Source organism: Xenopus tropicalis, chromosome 3 (genome assembly GCF_000004195.4).
Source record: "Xenopus tropicalis strain Nigerian chromosome 3, UCB_Xtro_10.0, whole genome shotgun sequence".
In the NCBI taxonomy this organism is placed as follows: Eukaryota; Metazoa; Chordata; class Amphibia; order Anura; family Pipidae; genus Xenopus; species Xenopus tropicalis.
Window position 1 is genome coordinate 125,853,005 of NC_030679.2, and position 21,468 is coordinate 125,874,472.

The following is a 21,468-nucleotide window of genomic DNA, read 5'->3' on the forward strand; positions in this document are numbered from 1 at the left end:
CCTGGAAATTCATTGTTTAAAACTCTTGTCCACTATAGCACTGAATGTGTGACTAAAAGCTGACATCACTATCCACTCCCTGTCACATGCTCTGCTTTGTCCAATTGCCATGCACCTGCACCTGTACAACTGCACCTCCATTTAGGGACTCTGTAACACTGTATGGTAGGGGTCAAAATATACCGGGGGTTGTAGAATTTATTACTGCCCTCTCTTTCACTACATGCCATTGCCCCTATGCCTTTATATTGCAGGGACCACTATACTACAATTATACTGAGGACACTGCCAGCATCAGAGGCTAGGGTCACTGTGTAATGGAGGCCCAAAAGAATGATTTCGCTGTCCACTGACAACATATGCCCCTGTGCCAGTTTGGTGCACCCCAAATGGCCTGCCCCAATGTAGCCCACCACCAATACAAGGGTTTCAAGTGTTAATTTCTTAGTTACTGTGGGCATTTCACAGACATCTGTAACTGTTTGATAGGGTTTCTAATCTGGAGCATCACTGCACTTTTTGTGATCTGTCCCCTCAACTCCACACACATGGAGAACACACAGAAACATACACATACCAGCGGACCCTATATTTAATAACAGGGGAAGTGCAAACAATTGGAACAATCTGCCATATTGCAGCATTTATTCCTAGACTTCCAGTAATGTAATAACACATTGGGAATCCAAGACTTATTGGTCAATGTCAGGAGTAAAGTAGAGGGTTCCCTTGAACATGAAAGCTCTGCTCACTGCTTTTTCTCCTAAGGTACAAACACTGTAATAGAGGCATTTTTTCTTTATGGCCTTTCAATGCATACCATTTTATATTTTTTTGTTCTGCTTCCACAAATTATTAAAGGACAATGAAAGGTTAATATAAATTAAAAGTAAGTCTAAAGGCATTCTTTTTAAGTACTTGCTGCATATCTAAATTCCCAGATCCCTGCTTGCTTCTCTGACATATGGTGCTGGCAGCCTACAGCAGTGTGAAGCCTACAGTGATATCACTGAAATCTCTCTCCCCTTCCTGTAGGTGCCAGCGGCAGCCTTCCTATTCTCTGAGCATGTGTGTAACTTGATCCTGTCTCCTGTTCTGAGCTACACATGCCCACCAGCCCAGGGCCGGAACTAGGGGTAGGCAGAAGAGGCAGTTGCCTAGGGCGCAACGATTGAGGGGCGCCAGGCAGGAACCTCTCCTGCCTACCCCTAGTGCTACTTTGTCATTGCCTCCGCCGCTTGTCATTAGCGGCGGAGGCAATGACCGATCTGGGCGGAGGTGGGCGGAGTTGGCCGACTGGGTTGCCTAGGGCGCCCGGTCGGCTTGGCCCGCCCCTGCACCAGCCAATGAAAAGCGGATCTGCCAGAGGGGAGGGGGGGGAGGGAATGTGAAGTAAATATTTGATTAGGTGAGCCAAAAGTGTGGGGTTTTTACTAAACAATAGGAGGACTATTGGGCAGTATGCTGTTTACATTTTAACTTGCATTCTCCTTTCAAGGAAATGCCTTTGTACCCTGCACTACCTAAAATCACACCCTTTAACACTACTAAACATATTATTATTTTTTATATCTGTATTTTGTGAAGAAACATCACAAATAGCAGATATTCTATTGGAGAATAATATATTATACATAAATATAAAGAGGTTGGCTAAGCCTCCCTAAATCATTACTATACCCCTATTCTCCTATGTCTGCCTTTATCCACCTGAGTGCAGCCAGCCCTAAGCAAGGCCAATACCATACAGAAAACTGTTAGACAACATTGCCCTCTCTGGAATTGGTAGGTGGCATATTTGAGGTGGGAAGAAATTAAAGCAAGGCCACCTTCATCAATCTTTATCACCTTCATCAATCTTAAAATGTGCCATTGAACCACAAGTTTTCTGTTATCATTGGGAAATTGCAGTGCTTATGATACAACAGTGCAGGCCTGGGTCAAAATAGGTCCTGGCATTTCAAGTACACAGAGGCCCAAATAGCCCCCAGAAGGCAAATAAATACTGACTGTCTATGGCAGCCCTCAGAATCTACAGATTGCCAGTCAGGGCCTGCAACAGTGACTGGACAAGAGCTTTGTTTATACCAAAAGTAGGCAAACAATGCCAATGTGCACGGCATAAGATCACAAGGAGCAGACTCTGGACATTAATCAGGGTTTCTTGCTTTTAAAGCTTTTTAGCCGAACGCCAACAGCAAGATACAGATACACTTAATAAAAACCATTTAACACCCACTTTTGCTTATTCACAACAGGAAATTCCCAAATCTGTCATCTCAGGTGCATCTAAAGCTAAGGAAAACCCAATAAACATGGAAAGACAGGGATGTTACAAATGTTCAAAATGTACAAAACAATTATCACCTGATTGGCTAACGAGTGTGGATGAATCAATGCTTGGGCACATAGTGGTTCCATGCTGGAAATAAATGTGCCATACTGTATAAGGCATAGGAGATAGCCATGTAAATACATTAAATATTTAGGCTTCTCATGCACGGCACGGGGTTTAGTATAAATATTCTTTTTTAAGTAACCATTTGTGAAAGATACAAGTAAATCACAGTCATACTTAAGTGGCACAAGGCAGCCATTGGCTATGAGAAACACCCTAAAAAAGCAATTTCCTCTTTTGAAAGACTAGCCCAACGACTATATATATATATATATATATATATATATATATACACATACATAAGCTTTTTAAATTCATCAATAAATTACCAACTGCTCCTTCTCTCAGACTGTTCTAAGCAGCTTTTCCAATATAAACATTTCCAGAGGGTTTAAAAGGTTGCAAATGTAAATGCCATGGAAACCTGCATTTCTTTCTGATCTCTGTAAATCCTTAAACAACACAGCAGGTCAGTTCCCCTCCAGGTCTGTTAAATCAGCCGGCTTCTGCAACATTATTTTGGAGCCAGGAATGTAAAAGATATAACACGCCAGACAGAAAGTTGCTTAGAATGACATTTCTTTCCATTATGCAAATGCAGTTTTAAGGTGGAGTTCCCCTTTAATAAAAAACAACTACAAGCAGAAAGAAACTGGGTCACAGAGATGTAATGCCCAACTCACCACTACTTACCACTTGTGAGGACAGTACCAGAACACACTGAATAGGGTTCCTCTTACTCGCTGTTAACCTGCTCTCCACAAATGAAGAGAAATTACCCCCCCTCGTTAGTCTCTTTCATACTTCCTGTCTGTATCTTCCAGCAAGTGCAGCAGCGTGGGAGGAGCGCAGCCCAAACTCACATTCTCACTTTTCGTACCCTACATTATTAAACTGCTGTAACGGAGCAGGCAACAGGAAGATGGCAAATAAGAGCAAAAAAAGTCAACAGGAAGGGGTAATAAGTTTCTCTTGCCCTGCCACACACACCCAACAGTTTAAAGACTGTAAATTAGCTGGTACCTCCTGCAGTGTTTCAAGGTCAGAACCAGAAGTGCAAAGAATATTAAAAGCCAGACAGATAATGCTGCCAATAGAAATTACATTTACAATAACTTATAACCATAAAAAAATGATTACAAATACATTCTTCATTACGCTACAAAATGTTTTCCGTGGCTCTCCCCTTTTTTTTAATTGACTATATACAGAATGTCTTTGTTTCTGAGAGCTAAAAGGTTTTATAAACACAATAATGTGTTTTAGCCAACAGATAGATTATACCATATTAAAGAACCTATTAAATAATCTTACCAAATTGGAATATATATATATCAGTAAATATTGCCATTTTGCATGTTTTACCTTGAGCCACCATTTAGTGATGGGTTTTCTGGGCCTCACAGATCACATGACCAGCTCTAACCGTAACAGGAAGTAGTGTGGGAGTCAAAGACAGAACTTAGTCCATTAATTGGCCAATGGGATCTAACGTGTGTGTGCCTTGGTTTGTTTGAGTGCACTGTGAATCGTATGATCCCATATGGTTTATGTACAGGAAGCAGGGTTTTACATATGAGCTGTTTTATTTGATATATTTTTATAGAGACCTACATTGTTCGGGGGTATAGTTTTCCTTTAAAGGAACAGTAACACCAAAAAATAAAAGTGTATAAAAGTAACCAAAATATAATGTGCTGCTGCCCTGCACTGGTAAAAGTTGTGTGTTTACTTCAGAAAGTCTACTATAATTTATATAAATAAGCTGCTATGTAGCCATGGAGGCAGCCATTCAAAGGAAAAAAGGCACAGGCACATAGCAGATAACAGATAACACTATTGTATTCTACAGAACTTGTCTGTTATCTGCTATGTAACCTGTGCCTTTTCCCCTTTTTTCCAGCTTGAATGGCTGCCCCCATGGCTACACAGCAGCTTATTATATAAATTATAGTAGTGTTACTGTAGCAAACACACCAGTTTTACCAGCGCAGGGCAACAGTGCATTATATTTTATTACTTTAAAGCTCTTTCATTTTTTGGTGTTACTGTTCCTTTAAGCAATAATAAGGATTTTGCCAAAACAATTCTCTGAATCCTAAATAAATGATGAATTCTGCCTATTTAAGTACCATACAAATGAGATCACAGGGGTAAGGCATGTAGTGTACCACCTAAATATTCCACTAGCTCTGATTCTGTTGATGCACTTCCACTTGGAACACTGTCACCGGATGATCACTCTTCTGAGCTGTCTGATAATCATTTATGTCTACAAGGGCGTGGCGCTCAGCCACGAATGCTCATATCCAAGCACCGGCCGTTGAGTAATACCCCTGTACACTGACCAAATGCTTAAACACTGCCAAGAATGTCCAAGATGGTGAGGAGACAGGAAGCAAAGTGCCGCGGGAGGAAATGCAACTGATGCCATGTGACTGAGCCAGGTGTATAAACAAATCAGCCACAGGCCCAGAGATATATGTTACAGCTTGGCACGAGGCAGGCTTGCTGTGTCCAAATCTAAAGCCTTGAATAGCAGGAAGTTCATGTCCCACTTACCAAGGTTCATCTGTCATATCTAGTGTTTGAATTCAAGTTTTGCTCTGGGCAATACCTTGTGTGGCTTGCTCAGAGGAAACATAACTTACGTCCAGTAAAGTATGGGACAAACCTCAGCACATTTTGCCAGATATATCAAAATGTGAGTTTAGAGCTTTATACATAAAAACACACCCACATTCTATTCATTCCTATGGGATTTTAGAATGGTGAGTTCTAACTGATAAATACAAATCTAAAAATCCAATAGGAATGAATAGCACGTGGGTGAGCTTTTATGTATTAAGCTCTAAACTCACATTTTGATAAATCTGCCCCTTTAAGTCACATGCTTGTAAAGAACTAGACAACTGGAATCAATTTATTTTTTCTTAATCAAGCCTGAGTAAGCAAATTAATGTTTGGATTTAGTTTGGAATTCAGAATTTAGTGGAGGGTTTTGAATTTGGACGAATGCAAAAATGATGCTTTTGGTATATCCTTCATCAAGTGTGTGTGCCCCACTCTGGTCTGCAAACTTCCTTCTAATAATGAGAGAAGAGACAGCTCCAAAAAGGGTTAAAGTACATTCTTTGGCTTAATATTCTCCGGGAGCTGAGAGTGCTGACAAACGAAGGCGAACACAAGTCTCGAAAAACAACAGCTTGGTCAGAAAACACATGACGTTAAGTAATAATTGTCAGATTAACATTTGCTTTCCTGATGCCTTGGTTACAAATGTTATAATAAATAGAAAAACTTGCTATGTCTTCAAACTGTTGAAGAAATGTAATTCATTTATATTGGTAAGTGATATTTTCTTGCAGGTTTTGCGAGAAAATGAACTGGGGGAACCCACTGTGATAAACATAGAAATGCAATTGAGATCAGAGGCCCCTGTCCTTAAAGGGATTGTTCAGCTTTGAGTTAACCTTTAGAATCATGCAGAGAGTAATATTCTGAGACAATTTGCTAGTAGCTTTAATTTTTTATTATTTGTGGGTTTTTAACTATTTCACTTTTTGTTCAGCAGCTCTCCAGGCTTGGGAAACACTATGCTGTCTCACCTGTGCCCATGCCAGGTAGGCAGTTTGGGTCACATGGCAAAGCTGGATAATGAACAAACACAGGTAATGTTTGTCTTTGCCCTGTAAACTTCATTATTCTAGCAGCAGTCGATCAGTCAAAGCTTAGATCTTGCTATGGATCCCAGGGATAAAGTCAATGTGCCTACAACTATAGCTCACTAGTTGTACTAAGGCATGGGACTGCTGTTTTACTCTCTACAAACAGCAGTCCTACGCAACCGTCCTCTGGGTCCCCCAACATACCTTTCAGGCCCCTGTGGAGCAGCCTTTTTAACTCAAATAGAAAGGCAGGAGTGGTGTGCACAAACACTAAGCCCCACTAGAGGGAGCACTGCACACAGCCTTTGCCCCAGGTGAGGAGGAGGAGGGAGCCAAAACACAGGATCATACAAGGTGGTCCTGGAAACTAGGCTTCATCAGGCTGCTGTTTGTGAAAAACTATACGGCAGTTCGATGCCCTACTACAAACAGCTATGCCTTTTTTATACACATTAACTTTGGGAACTTACTTTTTTAAAAAGCAGTACAGTGTTTTGTAGTTTAATGCTGTAATGGGTGGCTCATTTACCAAACCCATTACCCTAAGAGTCTCATCCTGAAGCACTTGCGTCTGTATTAAAAATCTGGTGCAAGGAGCAGAGCGCAGCAAGGGAGCCCTATACTGAATTCCTGCTGATTTACTTAAACAGATACAGCATTAAACCATTGCAGTTTCCCATGGCAACCAATCAGCAATTACTTTTATCAGTCTACTACCTAAATATAGGTTATGGGAAACTGCACTGGGGCAACATAGCACATTAGAAAATAAGCCCACAGCACAGGGCCCCGGGTAGCTTGAGATTTCAGAGCTGCTGTTAGTATCCATGAGAAAGAGCCTTACCCTAAGCTGAACTCTCTCTGTTTTACCACAAGAGGCTATTTCCTTCAGCTTCTGTAATTGCTACACATATAAGTGGAGCAAGGGATGACGCCACAGCACAGTATAATGCCACAATGAATATGTTATCACGCGCCTGATGGTGTGATGCATATCCTGTCATACTCACACCGGGGGCTTCCTGCCTGGGTTTCACCACACTGCAGATACTGAGAGAACCACACACAGACAAACACACACAGACAGACACACACGCACACAAAGCTTCTGGCAGGCAAACAAAATGCGCAGCCATGGAACTAAAGCCTGCTTGCCATATGTCACTCACTGTAACAAGAACATTTCTGCAGGGATTAATGCTTTCAATGGCTTCTATTCTCTGCTGTAGTCTCTCTTTAACTGCCACCTTACAACTGATCCCCCTACTCAGCAGGTTCTCCCCTGCCCCTTCATTTGTTCAGTCAGCCCTGGGATTATCCATTGTACGATCAAACATTCCTTACATAATGTAGGTGATGTACCAACAGGCGGCTAAAGGCATACGTTAAAGGTGAAGTGCTCTTTAGGACATCATGACCATGACCGTGCCCAATCCAAGATCTACCCCTTTACATGGAGGAATAAATTGGGTGTGGGGTAAATGCAATAAACATGACTATTACCTGCACCTGAAACTCAGACTTTCCAAGCCCATCTAGCAACAACAAAATTTCAACAGAAAAATACAGTTTAGCATCCACTTAATTATGCCCAGCTACATCTATCCATACCACCAATCGCACCAAAGCCATGCCCACTTACTCTTAAGCCCATTTTGGGGGTCTGCAACTGATAACCATTGGGAGGAATATGTGCACCCACCTAGACTGCATCAGCTTGCCTATGCACTTCTTGCCTGGCATGATTTTCATACCTGCCCACTTGATATATGGCTGAGTTTTAGCCAGATATTGATCGGACGGGGCACAACGAGGTTGCCAATTACGCGTCAATAAGCTGCTGCCTCCTCTTGAGCGGCCAAGTTTGCAGCATATATCCATCCATGTATGGCTACAGCAAGGAGATACCTTGGCCTACCAAATCCAGAATGCCTTTCTGGGTAGCCATGTGGCACCTTTAGCTTGACTGTGTGATATTATGTGCATGCCCAGGCTCCCTGTCTCACTCACTAAATATACAGTAGGTGTGGCCTCCAGAACATTAATATTGGTTCCACTAGCCCTAGCAGATTTGATTAAAATAGCAGGGCATGACAGGATCCTAGCATCTTGCAGTTGGTCTTAGTTTTTATTTGCGGCCATTCCGCCTCTCACCAAACTGAAACAGAAATTGCTGTCTGGTTGCCAGAGCTAGGCACCCTGTGCATCACGCACAAAACGGTGGAACCGTTGGATAAATGGAAATCATGAGCTGCATCACCTTGCACTCCATCCAAATTAAACAGAAAATGGTGTTATTTGCTGACTCAGACTCCCTCAGGCTGGGAGCACATAGCTATTGCTAAAGCATGTCTTGTGTTGCTCTATGCAACATTTGCACCCACCTGGAGGCACCTTACTCTGCCAAAATTCATTCACACACCCACATGTTGACAGTTATCCACCTACAGTCCTCCCTACATCTGTTATATTTCATTTACCCTTTAAGTTCTGTGGTTCTTTGATCTTGTGTGGCACAGATCAAAGGGAAAGGTAGAAACAGAGAATCTGCAGTGTTGCCATTAAGTAAGTTTATGCTCATGCCCGATGGCACTAGTGGCACCACTATATCCAGAATAATTCAAACACAGGCACACACTGACAGCATGCAGAAAGAGTGTAAAGCACACACTTAAATTGTAAGCTCTACGGGGCAGGGACCTCCTCCCTACTGTGTCTCATACCACATGGCACTTATATATATATATATTTATTGTATTTATTTATTATATCCCTTGTCCTCCCTGTGTGAAATTTTGTATTCTATAAGATTGTACAGCGCTGCGTACCCTTGTGGCGCTTTATAAATAAAGTTATACATAATCCATACATCCATACATACAAATGAACACACAGCCACAATGCACCACAATCAGCTTCCTCTCACTAGCGAATGGCTGTACTGGATATAGCCGATATACTTATCCCCTAGAACAGAGTTTTTATTATATTATTTAATTATACGGTGGCTCCAGTTGATTGTTATAATGGGTTGTGTTTCAGAGAGTGAATTTGGGAGCGGCTGAGAAATAAAATGGGTGTGAGCGTCAGGTGAGATTTGCGAGGCCCTACCTTGGCAGATACATCAGTGAGGGTGAATATATAAATTAAGTTCTTGGAAGTGCTCCAGATGTGAGAAGGAAGCCATGAGATTCCGGGCAAGGGATAACCGCACAGTGTTGCTCATATGGGGAATGGCAGAGAGGGAGGGGAGTGAGCCGGCAGCGTGCAGTGAGTCAATAGGTCCATGGCACTGTGTGAGGGGTCAAACAAACAGGAGCCTTATCTGAAGGTACAGAGATACTGGCTTATCCAGGCCCACTCCAGCAACCCCCAATCTATAGTATACTCATTAATATTTAAAGGGGCAGCAATTTTAAAAATGAGTTATATGCACCACAACAGTGGGAAGCAGCTCCTTGCAATGTCAAGTTATGTATCTGTGTATATTACCCCATATGAATAATGTTCTTTGCACTGAAGGCTATCCTATACAGACTTTTATGCATTTTAGAGGAACTGAAGAGTCTAGTACACAGCCCCAATCCATCTCACAGAACTGCTGTATGTGACTATGTGCAAAGCAGCCTTAGGACAACGAAGAAATAAACTTTATTTTCATTCCTTCCCCAAAGGCTGTTGTGGTGCCTTGCACCTGTGAAGCACAAACATACACTTGGGGCCAACACCAAATTCCATTCATACAGTTGTATCCTAGCAGTCAGAAAAGAGGAACCCTTGCTAATGGCATGCTGAAATTCTGGTCCGACTGCTGACAACTAGAGTCATCCACCTATAGTGCCTATAGTATGACAAAGAAAAGTCTCTGTGTAGGTTCAAGGCCTCAGCTGTGGGATCCCCTTATTGCAGGGCTGCTTTGCCTATTATGGCATACATTTACAATATGACTGCATAAAGCAGCCCTATGATTGCACATAAGACCCCTATGATTGCATACAGGAGCCCTATGTTTGCATTCGGGAGCCCTATGATTGCATACAGGAGCCCTATGTTTGCATTCAGGAGCCCTATGTTTGCATACGGGAGCCCTATGTTTGCATACGGGAGCCCTGTGATTGCATACAAGAGCCCTATGTTTGCACACGGGAGCCCTTTGATTGCACATGGGAGCCCTTTGATTGCACACGGGAGCCCTATGATTGCATACAAGAGCCCTATGATTGCACATGGGAGCCCTTTGATTGCACACGGGTGCCCTTTGATTGCACACGGGAGCCCTATGATTGCATACAAGAGCCCTATGATTGCACATGGGAGCCCTTTGATTGCACACGGGAGCCCTATGATTGCATACAAGAGCCCTATGATTGCACATGGGAGCCCTTTGATTGCACACGGGAGCCCTATGATTGCACACGGGAGCCCTATGATTGCACACGGGAGCCCTTTGATTGCACACGGGAGCCCTATGATTGCATACAAGAGCCCTATGATTGCACATGGGAGCCCTTTGATTGCACACGGGTGCCCTTTGATTGCACACGGGAGCCCTATGATTGCACACGGGAGCCCTATGATTACACATTGCAGCCTTATGACAGATAGGGTCACCACCTTTACTATGAACAAAATCATGGCTTTAATGTATTTACATTTCTTTATGTACCTATAATATCTTCCTTTCCTATTTATAACATTAGCATCTTATATCACTTATACCAGTTAAGCTGCTAAAATACCAGCCAGATGCCAAGCTAAATGACAGAAAGTAATGTTGGGCTAAAGATCTTTGGAGATTTTAAAGAAAACAAAAAACGCCGGGAACACAACTGCAGTCTTGCCCTACTGGTGTAAAGGAGAGTCCCACATTCTCTGGCCACCCAGTTGGTATGGGCACTGTACCTACACTGGCACCTATCAGTATGTCTCAGTCTGAAAGGGAGAAATGCCAAGGCCTAAAGTCACATGTCACAGAGTCAGGGAGCGTTCAGTTGTTGCCCTTGTACCTATGGCAGCCCTACTGCAAGGGTTAAATACACCAGCACATTACTATTGGCCCCTAAGCCAAATCCAGAATGTAAGCAGCAGCCCTACACAACTTATCACATCCCCCTGGTCCTACTAGCTCCCAAAAAGCAAAACCCATGAATTCAGTAATAATAAATATAAATTGAACCCTCCACCCAGCTGCAACAGTGCAATACATAGAGCAGATGTGAGAATCCCACTCATACTGTGGGGCCAGCTATCCCTTAATGTCAGCTACAAGCACCCACAATGCTCAGCTGCCCAGAGTCCTAAAGCACCCCCCAAACCTCACTAAAATGGTATTTATCACTCCGATTCTACCTATGGGCGATACCAAAACCAATGGACTGTGGGGGTGATAGCAATCTATTCAGTCCAAGGATGAGAAAGTTGCTTTGGAGTATAAGTCCCGGCATTCCGGTGCAGTCAGGCTGCGCCACAGGTTGGAGAGAATGACAGGAGCCCGGATAGCAAAGCGGTTACTCACCCATCCTGAGGTGCAGCTGTCACTCGGCTGCCATACACTCCGCTCTACGGGCTCCCTGTAACTTATCCGCAGCGTCAACCCTGTCCCCAGCTGTTTCCCTCCGCTTCTCCACCCCCGTCTGCCGGGCTGCCATTTGCTTACGCCCAGTGACCTCGACACCCCCTCCTCTTGCTGTAGCACCTTCCTCTGCTCTAGCTCCTTCCAGCTGTTCTGCGGCCCTCACTTCCTACTCCCACACTGACAGGCCGAGCGTGAAAGCGAGAAAGTGAAAGTTCCTTGGCTCAGTCTGTCAGCCTTGGCTCTTGGGCTGGAGCTGCTCCTGCCACTTCCGCCTATAATAGAATAGGCACCTTGTACCTCAGGCAGCCATCCCAGCTCTGTCACACACTAGGTTTAATTACATGGTGCCTGTATTGTAGTGGGGTAATAGCCCCATGGGAAGGGACTGTGGCTGTGGGATAGCAGGTATAGTAGGGAGAGATGGTGCCTATAGTAGCAGTGGGATAATAGCCTCTGGGAAGGGACTGTGGCTGTGGGATAGCAGGTATAGTAGGGAGAGATGGTGCCTATAGTAGCAGTGGGATAATAGCCTCTGGGAAGGGACTGTGGCTGTGGGATAGCAGGTATAGTAGGGAGAGATGGTGCCTATAGTAGCAGTGGGGGGATAATAGCCTCTGGGAAGGGACTGTGGCTGTGGGATAGTAGGTATAGTAGGGAGAGATGGTGCCTATAGTAACAGTGGGGGGATAATAGCCTCTGGGAAGGGACTGGGGCTGTGGGATAGCAGGTATAGTAGGGAGAGATGGTGCCTATAGTGGCAGTGGGGGGATAATAGCCTCTGGGAAGGGACTGTGGCTGTGGGATAGCAGGTATAGTAGGGAGAGATGGTGCCTATAGTAGCAGCGGGGGAATAATAGCCTCTGGGAAGGGACTGGGGCTGTGGGATAGCAGGTATAGTAGGGAGAGATGGTGCCTATAGTAGCAGCGGGGGAATAATAGCCTCTGGGAAGGGACTGTGGCTGTGGGATAGCAGGTATAGTAGGGAGAGATGGTGCCTATAGTAGCAGTGGGGGGATAATAGCCTCTGGGAAGGGACTGTGGCTGTGGGATAGCAGGTATAGTAGGGAGAGATGGTGCCTATAGTAGCAGTGGGGGGATAATAGCCTCTGGGAAGGGACTGTGGCTGTGGGATAGTAGGTATAGTAGGGAGAGATGGTGCCTATAGTAGCAGTGGGGGGATAATAGCCTCTGGGAAGGGACTGTGGCTGTGGGATAGCAGGTATAGTAGGGAGAGATGGTGCCTATAGTGGCAGTGGGGGGATAATAGCCTCTGGGAAGGGACTGTGGCTGTGGGATAGCAGGTATAGTAGGGAGAGATGGTGCCTATAGTAGCAGCGGGGGAATAATAGCCTCTGGGAAGGGACTGGGGCTGTGGGATAGCAGGTATAGTAGGGAGAGATGGTGCCTATAGTAGCAGCGGGGGAATAATAGCCTCTGGGAAGGGACTGGGGCTGTGGGATAGCAGGTATAGTAGGGAGAGATGGTGCCTATAGTAGCAGTGGGGGGATAATTGCCTCTGGGAAGGGACTGTGACTGTGGGATAGCAGGTATAGTAGGGAGAGATGGTGCCTATAGTAGCAGCGGGGGAATAATAGCCTCTGGGAAGGGACTGGGGCTGTGGGATAGCAGGTATAGTAGGGAGAGATGGTGCCTATAGTAGCAGTGGGGGGGATAATAGCCTCTGGGAAGGGACTGTGGCTGTGGGATAGCAGGTATAGTAGGGAGAGATGGTGCCTATAGTAACAGTGGGATAATAGCCTCTGGGAAGGGACTGTGGCTGTGGGATAGCAGGTATAGTAGGGAGAGATGGTGCTTATAGTAGCAGTGGGGGGATAATAGCCTCTGGGAAGGGACTGTGGCTGTGGGATAGCAGGTATAGTAGGGAGAGATGGTGCCTATAGTAGCAGTGGGGGGATAATAGCCTCTGGGAAGGGACTGTGGCTGTGGGATAGCAGGTATAGTAGGGAGAGATGGTGCCTATAGTAGCAGTGGGGATAATAGCCTCTGGGAAGGGACTGTGGCTGTGGGATAGCAGGTATAGTAGGGAGAGATGGTGCCTATAGTAGCAGTGGGGGGATAATAGCCTCTGGGAAGGGACTGTGGCTGTGGGATAGCAGGTATAGTAGGGAGAGATGGTGCCTATAGTAGTAGTGGGGTAATAGCCTCTCGGAAGGGACTGTGGCTGTGGGATAGCAGGTATAGTAGGGAGAGATGGTGCCTATAGAAGCAGTGGGGGGATAATAGCCTCTGGAAGGGACTGTGGCTGTGGGATAGCAGGTATAGTAGGGAGAGATGGTGCCTATAGTAACAGTGGGGGGATAATAGCCTCTGGGAAGGGACTGTGGCTGTGGGATAGCAGGTATAGTAGGGAGAGATGGTGCCTATAGTAGCAGTGGGGGATAATAGCCCCTGGGAAGGGACTGTGGCTGTGGGATAGCAGGTATAGTAGGGAGAGATGGTGCCTATAGTAGCAGTGGGGGGATAATAGCCTCTGGGAAGGGACTGTGGCTGTGGGATAGCAGGTATAGTAGGGAGAGATGGTGCCTATAGTAGCAGTGGGGGGATAATAGCCTCTGGGAAGGGACTGTGGCTGTGGGATAGCAGGTATAGTAGGGAGAGATGGTGCCTATAGTAGCAGTGGGGATAATAGCCTCTGGGAAGGGACTGTGGCTGTGGGATAGCAGGTATAGTAGGGAGAGATGGTGCCTATAGTAGCAGTGGGGGGATAATAGCCTCTGGGAAGGGACTGTGGCTGTGGGATAGCAGGTATAGTAGGGAGAGATGGTGCCTATAGTAGTAGTGGGGTAATAGCCTCTCGGAAGGGACTGTGGCTGTGGGATAGCAGGTATAGTAGGGAGAGATGGTGCCTATAGAAGCAGTGGGGGGATAATAGCCTCTGGGAAGGGACTGTGGCTGTGGGATAGCAGGTATAGTAGGGAGAGATGGTGCCTATAGTAACAGTGGGGGGATAATAGCCTCTGGGAAGGGACTGTGGCTGTGGGATAGCAGGTATAGTAGGGAGAGATGGTGCCTATAGTAGCAGTGGGGGATAATAGCCCCTGGGAAGGGACTGTGGCTGTGGGATAGCAGGTATAGTAGGGAGAGATGGTGCCTATAGTAGCAGTGGGATAATAGCCTCTGGGAAGGGACTGGGGCTGTGGGATAGTAGGTATAGTAGGGAGAGATGGTGCGTATAGTAGCAGTGGGATAATAGCCTCTGGGAAGGGACTGGGGCTGTGGGATAGCAGGTATAGTAGGGAGAGATGGTGCCTATAGTAGCAGTGGGTCTCGCTGTGTTTTAAAGGATATGTCAAACTAAAAAATAATGTTTTGCCTAATAAACACAATTCTAAGTTACATTCCAATATGAATCTAGTGCTTTAAAAGTTATTTGTAAATGTAATTCAGTTAAAAGCAACATTTGCTGAACTCCTGGTTATGACTTTTTAAACAATGTTGCAAAGGCCTCATCCCCCCCAGAGACAGGCCTGTCAGGCTGCTGCCTTACATTGTTTCAAAGAGCCACCAGGGCAGGGACTAGAAAAGGACAGACTGCTCTTAATAGCAATAATATATACAAATAACCATTACAAATTTGTATTAAATGTATATTGCAAAGTTGATTAGAATTATGTTTCATTTTATTAGGCAAAATTTATATTTTGGGTTGACATGTCCTTTAAGAAGGCAAGATGGTGCCTGTATCTATATCTAAATAAAGTCTCATTTAAGTGTTTGTGCCCCTTGATAATGTCATGGTGGCCGTTTATTAGTGATATTGAGCTAATTCGATGGTTTGGACCTTGGTTCCTAATGATTGAACTAAGACAGTGGGTATAGAGGCTGTTGGAATGAGGACTGCATCAACGAGTCAATGCGGTCCCTGATCTTTAAGAAAATTGAACCTGCCCAATCCGGATTTGGATAATTTTTGGCCAGATGTCGGACAGGTAGGCCCATCGGAGGTGCCCATACACGGGCAGATAAGCTGCCCAATCAGTCTGAGGGACCCCAATTGGGTGGGGCAGCAAAACAGACTTCTTTCAAGCATAAAGGGATTCTAAAAAAGGGAAGATACTGAGGGAGGAGTACAGTGTGTAAACAACATGGTGCCTGTAGAAATGCGGATAATGGCCTTATAGTGATATAAGGTACATGATTGGACAGTATGCGTCAGCTGACACTTTATCAGACATGAAAATATGATAATATAACATAAGCAAATTTTTTTCTGCAACTTTACAGTGCAGCTGTACTTTTATAGTGAACTGGTAGCCGCCATTCATTACTGCTTGCCCTTTTCTAAGGGATACAGATATTTAAGGCAGGGATTAGACGTTGTGACCCACAGGAGACAATCACCATGCAGCATTTACTGCTCTCATGTTTAAAAGCAAAAATGTGATTATTATGTATCTTTGGGCGGAGCTTGCAGTTACTCTCTAGTGATATGAACATTTATATATGGTGATCTGTGCAGCAAAAATGCTTCCAAATGAAATCCAGGAATTTGCACCTCCCTGATTAAACCTGTGAAACCTATTTTCATCCAGGAATGTGTAAGAACGTAAAAAATCAGTTTGCATGAGCAGAAATAGCCATGGTGTGAGCCCAAGCGCAGGGATGTTAAACATACTTTATCATTCTTTTGTGCTAAACCCTTAGTTCTGTACAGACCTTGAGAAAGCTTTGGAAGGCATCATCCTATGAAGAGTTCTATTAACCACTTCTTTGTGGCTGTTTCCATCCTCATTGGTTATGCCTCCATGGGCTCCTATGCCATGCTCACTTCTGGCTTCTTGTTAGGGGATTATAACACAATAGGAGGCCAATGATAATGAACTGAATTGGTAATGAACTGGTTCTGCAATGAGGCAAGGTACAGGTAAGTGCATTTAGTAGGGCCATAAAGGTATCTTTTGTTTAGGTAGGGTTGGCTTTACATCTCATCCCTTAAATACTGGCAATATAAGAAGTCTATGTGCCACCATAGTGATTAGTGATCAGTTCATAGTGATCAGTTCAGTTACAAGTTGCTTCATTACTTAAAAGTCAGTGTAGCCTGCAGCACTTGTGCTTAATATAAGCATTGGATTGTTGTGTTGAGTGCACTGTGTTGGGGAATAACACTTTACAAACACCTGGGCTGGATTACTGTCTCCCTAATAGCATGGGGGGCTACACCCCCCTATTATATTGCGAGGCATTGGTGGCTATGATGGACCAGTGGGAACAATGTTATTTAATGTATTGGGTCTCTATAGCCATAGTAGCCTAAATGTGGTCAATAACCACCCATTGTGCCTGCCCCCTAACAGCAGTACATGCACTCCATTCCTGGTTATGTCTAGCCACACCAACTATGTGACACATTTGGCAGCTGCATGATGGAATGTATTGATGTTGGTGGGTTAGTGGTCCATGAATAGGTGTCCCTTGAAGCCTGTCCTGTGCTGGCTTTATGAAATTGCAGATGGATGGAGTTGCAATTTCAACAGCCAGTGTAATCTAGTGCATAGAGAATAATGGCATGTAATTCATGAGGCTGAGCTGCTTTGTAATTGCTGCCTATATTAGTGAGGCCATATGGCTTTTGTTTCTTTGTCTCTCTGTGTGGTAATTTCCTGAAATCCACGTAGCGGAGCTTGTGGGGAAAGACTTTGCAGAGCTCAGCGTGGCACTTAATATCATGTTCTACGGGATTTCCTGAGCATAGAGTTGCATCCGATGCAGGAGGAAGCTCTTGTGGCTAAAGAAACTTGGAGCATTTCATTAAAATTGTCAAATAACTGTTCTTTTGAAATGTAATTCCCAGTGGTTTGAGCTCAACTGAGGATTCTGGGAGCTGTAGTTCATAACAGGGGGGAAATAGATGTCTGACATCATTGGTTCAGTGTCTGTATTGTGACTTCCTGGGTGATGTAAAAGGGAAGGAAATACTCCCTCTTTTTAAAGTAACATTATCCTTAACCTGTGTGTTCTACTGCATTACTTGCCACAAGGAGGTAAGTATTCTTGGATGTTACTGAGGGTAAATCAGGAATCTTTCAACGTTTGAGTGTGTTTTTTGCGCTTAAAAAAGTGCAAAAAACCCCGAAAACGTAAATGTAAAACTTTGCCATCTAATAGGGAGTTGTCCTAGGCAAAGCCAAGCCATATTTTCAATTCAATATATTTGAATTATCAAGATTTATTTGAGATATTCAAGTTTTTTTTAATAGCACAAGTTTATCACATTAACAAGAGAGCACTGGATATGCAAGTTTATTCGCTTTAGAAAAACAAACTCAAATTCAAAAATTGATAAATAAGCCCATTAGAGTACATACCTATGTGCTTGATGTAGGTTAGACTTTGCAAAGCCACAGCGAAGCAAGTGGAAATTCAGCGCTACAGCTACATGCCCTGTTGTGAATTTGCTGCCTTTCCTCACACTTAAGTGCAACTAACTGCAATAAAAATTGCACGTTCTTTGTGCTGGTCACATAATTTCTGATGAGATGGGCAGGGCCTGACTGCTGATGTAGCCAGAGTTGTAACCTTTTAGCTTCGGCTAAAGGTCCCCATACACGGGCCGACTATAGATGCCGATATCGGTCCCTTGGACCGATTCGGCAGCTAATCAGCCCGTGTATGGGGAGAGCAGAGCGGCCTGGCCGACCGATATCTGGCCTGAAATTGGGCAGATCTCGATCGGCCAGGTTAGAAAATCCGGTCAGATCGGGGACCGCATCAGCTCGTTGATGCGGTCCCCGATCCGACTGCCCCATTGCTGCCCACATAATCCCAGGGCCAAACGATCGGATTATTATTTTTTTTACCTAAATGCTCCCCGATATCGCCCACCCGTAGGTGGGGATATCGGGGGAAGATCCGCTCGCTTGGCGACATCGCCAAGCGAGCGGATCTGCTCGTGTATGGCCACCTTAACTCCTCTATCTATAAATTCTTTTTTTTCTTAGTATTCAAGATAATTAGCAACTTGTTAATAGATTTAAGATAATGAATTTAAAACAATAGCGCCACCTGTTGGTCATTTTGGAAGGATAGCTGCTGAAATGAATTTCATGAGAAAAGTCTTGTCATGTGGCTCTTAGAATTGACAATAGAAATATTAGATGTTGCTTTTCTGCACATTAACTTCATCTTCAAAGCAGAGCAATGCTTCGATATTATTATGCCAGTGGGTAGGTAAAGCTGCCAACCCTACATGTCACCCTTCAGCTGCTGTCGAAGTACAGCCCCAAGCACCCTTGACAGCTGAAGGGTGAAGAGCCATATATAGGGTGTATAAATAAATAAAAGGGGCCCAAATAATATGTTTTGTCTTGGTCCCTGCCACTTTCTAAAGCAGTATGGTTTGTCCTTGTGTCTTTAAATATCCCACATGCATCACATTTTATTCATTACAAATTTTATTTGACATGTCAGACTAAGGCATCTGTTTGGTAAAGTTCGATAGGCAGCGATAATGATCTATGCCAGAAAACACGCAAGAGCAGGTTTGCTAAAGTGCAAGCATTTTTGTCATTGCAGATTTTTTTGGCATTTATATATATTATTGCCTATTATGGCATTCATGCTACATGAGTCGTTTTGTAGTTGTTACTAAAGATAGGGGAGCTGTAAGGAGCAGTGAAAATTAGCACTGGGGAAGAATGATACAGGTATGGGATCCGTTATCCCTAAACTCATTATCTAGAAAGTTCGTAATTACGGAAAGGCCATCTCCCATAGACTCCATTATAATCAAATAATTCAAATATTAAAAAATGATTCCCTTTTTCTCTGTAATAATAAAACAGTACCTGTACTTGATCCCAACTAAGATATAATTACCCCTTATTGGGGGCAGAACAGCCCTATTGGGTTTATTTAATGGTTAAATGATTCCCTTTTCTCTGTAATAATAAAACAGTACCTGTACTTGATCCCAACTAAGATATAATTACCCCTTATTGGGGGCAAAACAATGCTGTTGGATGTCATTATTGTTTAAATGATTTTTAAATAGACTTATGGTAGGAGATCCAACTTACGGAAAGTTATGGAAAACTTTCCGCAGGCGATTTCGGCAAATCGCCGAAGTTGCCTCGCGAGGCATTTTCGGCGATTTGCCGAAATTGCGCCGCTGCGTGTGCCATCCCACTGGCGGCTTACATTTTCGCTAGTGGGATGGAAACTGATGTACAGTGGTGTGAAAAACTATTTGCCCCCTTCCTGATTTCTTATTCTTTTGCATGTTTGTCACACTTTAATGTTTCTGCTCATCAAAAACCATTAACTATTAGTCAAAGATAACATAATTGAACACAAAATGCAGTTTTTAAATGAAGGTTTACATTATTAAGGGAGAAAAAAAACTCCAAATCTACATGGCCCTGTGTGAAAAAGTGATTGCCCCCCTTGTTAAAAAATAACTTAACTGTGGTTTATCAATTTCAATTTTCAATTTCAATATCAATTTCTGTAGTCACCCCCAGGCCTGATTACTGCCACACCTGTTTCAATCAAGAAATCACTTAAATAGGAGCTACCTGACACAGAGAAGTAGACCAAAAGCACCTCAAAAGCTAGACATCATGCCAAGATCCAAAGAAATTCAGGAACAAATGAGAACAAAAGTAATTGAGATCTATCAGTCTGGTAAAGGTTATAAAGCCATTTCTAAAGCTTTGGGACTCCAGCGAACCACAGTGAGAGCCATTATCCACAAATGGCAAAAACATGGAACAGTGGTGAACCTTCCCAGGAGTGGCCGGCCGGCCGGCCAAAATTACCCCAAGAGCGCAGAGACAACTCATCCGAGGGGCCACAAAAGACCCGAGGACAACATCTAAAGAACTGCAGGCCTCACTTGCCTCAATTAAGGTCAGTGTTCACGACTCCACCATAAGAAAGAGACTGGGCAAAAACGGCCTGCATGGCAGATTTCCAAGGCGCAAACCACTTTTAAGCAAAAAGAACATTATGGCTCGTCTCAATTTTGCTAAAAAACATCTCAATGATTGCCAAGACTTTTGAGAAAATACCTTGTGGACCGACGAGACAAAAGTTGAACTTTTTGGAAGGTGCGTGTCCTGTTACATCTGGCGTAAAAGTAACACAGCATTTCAGAAAAAGAACATCATACCAACAGTAAAATATGGTGGTGGTAGTGTGATGGTCTGGGGTTGTTTTGCTGCTTCAGGACCTGGAAGGCTTGCTGTGATAGATATGGAACCATGAATTCTACTGTCTACCAAAAAATCCTGAAGGAGAATGTCCGGCCATCTGTTCGTCAACTCAAGCTGAAGCGATCTTGGGTGCTGCAGCAGGACAATGACCCAAAACACACCAGCAAATCCACCTCTGAATGTCTGAAGAAAAACAAAATGAAGACTTTGGAGTGGCCTAGTCAAAGTCCTGACCTGAATCCTATTGAGATGTTGTGGCATGACCTTAAAAAGGCGGTTCATGATAGAAAACCCTCAAATAAAGCTGAATTACAACAATTCTGCAAAGATGAGTGGGCCAAAATTCCTCCAGAGCGCTGTAAAAGACTCGTTGCAAGTTATCGCAAACGCTTGATGGCAGTTATTGCTGCTAAGGGTGGCCCAACCAGTTATTAGGTTCAGGGGGCAATTACTTTTTCACACAGGGCCATGTAGGTTTGGATTTTTTTCTCCCTAAATAATAAAAACCCTCATTTAAAAACTGCATTTTGTGTTTACTTGTGTTATCTTTGACTAATAGTTACATGTGTTTGATGATCAGAAACATTTTGTGTGACAAACATGCAAAAGAATAAGAAATCAGGAAGGGGGCAAATAGTTTTTCACACCACT

At 43.9% G+C, this 21,468-nt stretch overlaps 1 protein-coding gene across 2 annotated transcripts in view; it reads right to left on the bottom strand.

The window, feature by feature from the left end:
* Positions 1-11,880, bottom strand: part of psd4 (pleckstrin and Sec7 domain containing 4) — a 35,960-nt gene extending 24,080 nt beyond the window's left edge. The window contains exon 1 of one of the 2 annotated variants that reach the window (XM_004912561.4): positions 11,582-11,880. The gene's annotated coding sequence lies outside the window, so the exon portion shown is untranslated. Of the gene's footprint in view, positions 1-3,091; positions 3,196-11,581 lie in introns of those variants that run through there. The other variant, XM_004912562.4, reaches the window with a different exon arrangement.
* Between the last annotated feature and the right edge of the window lie 9,588 nt (positions 11,881-21,468).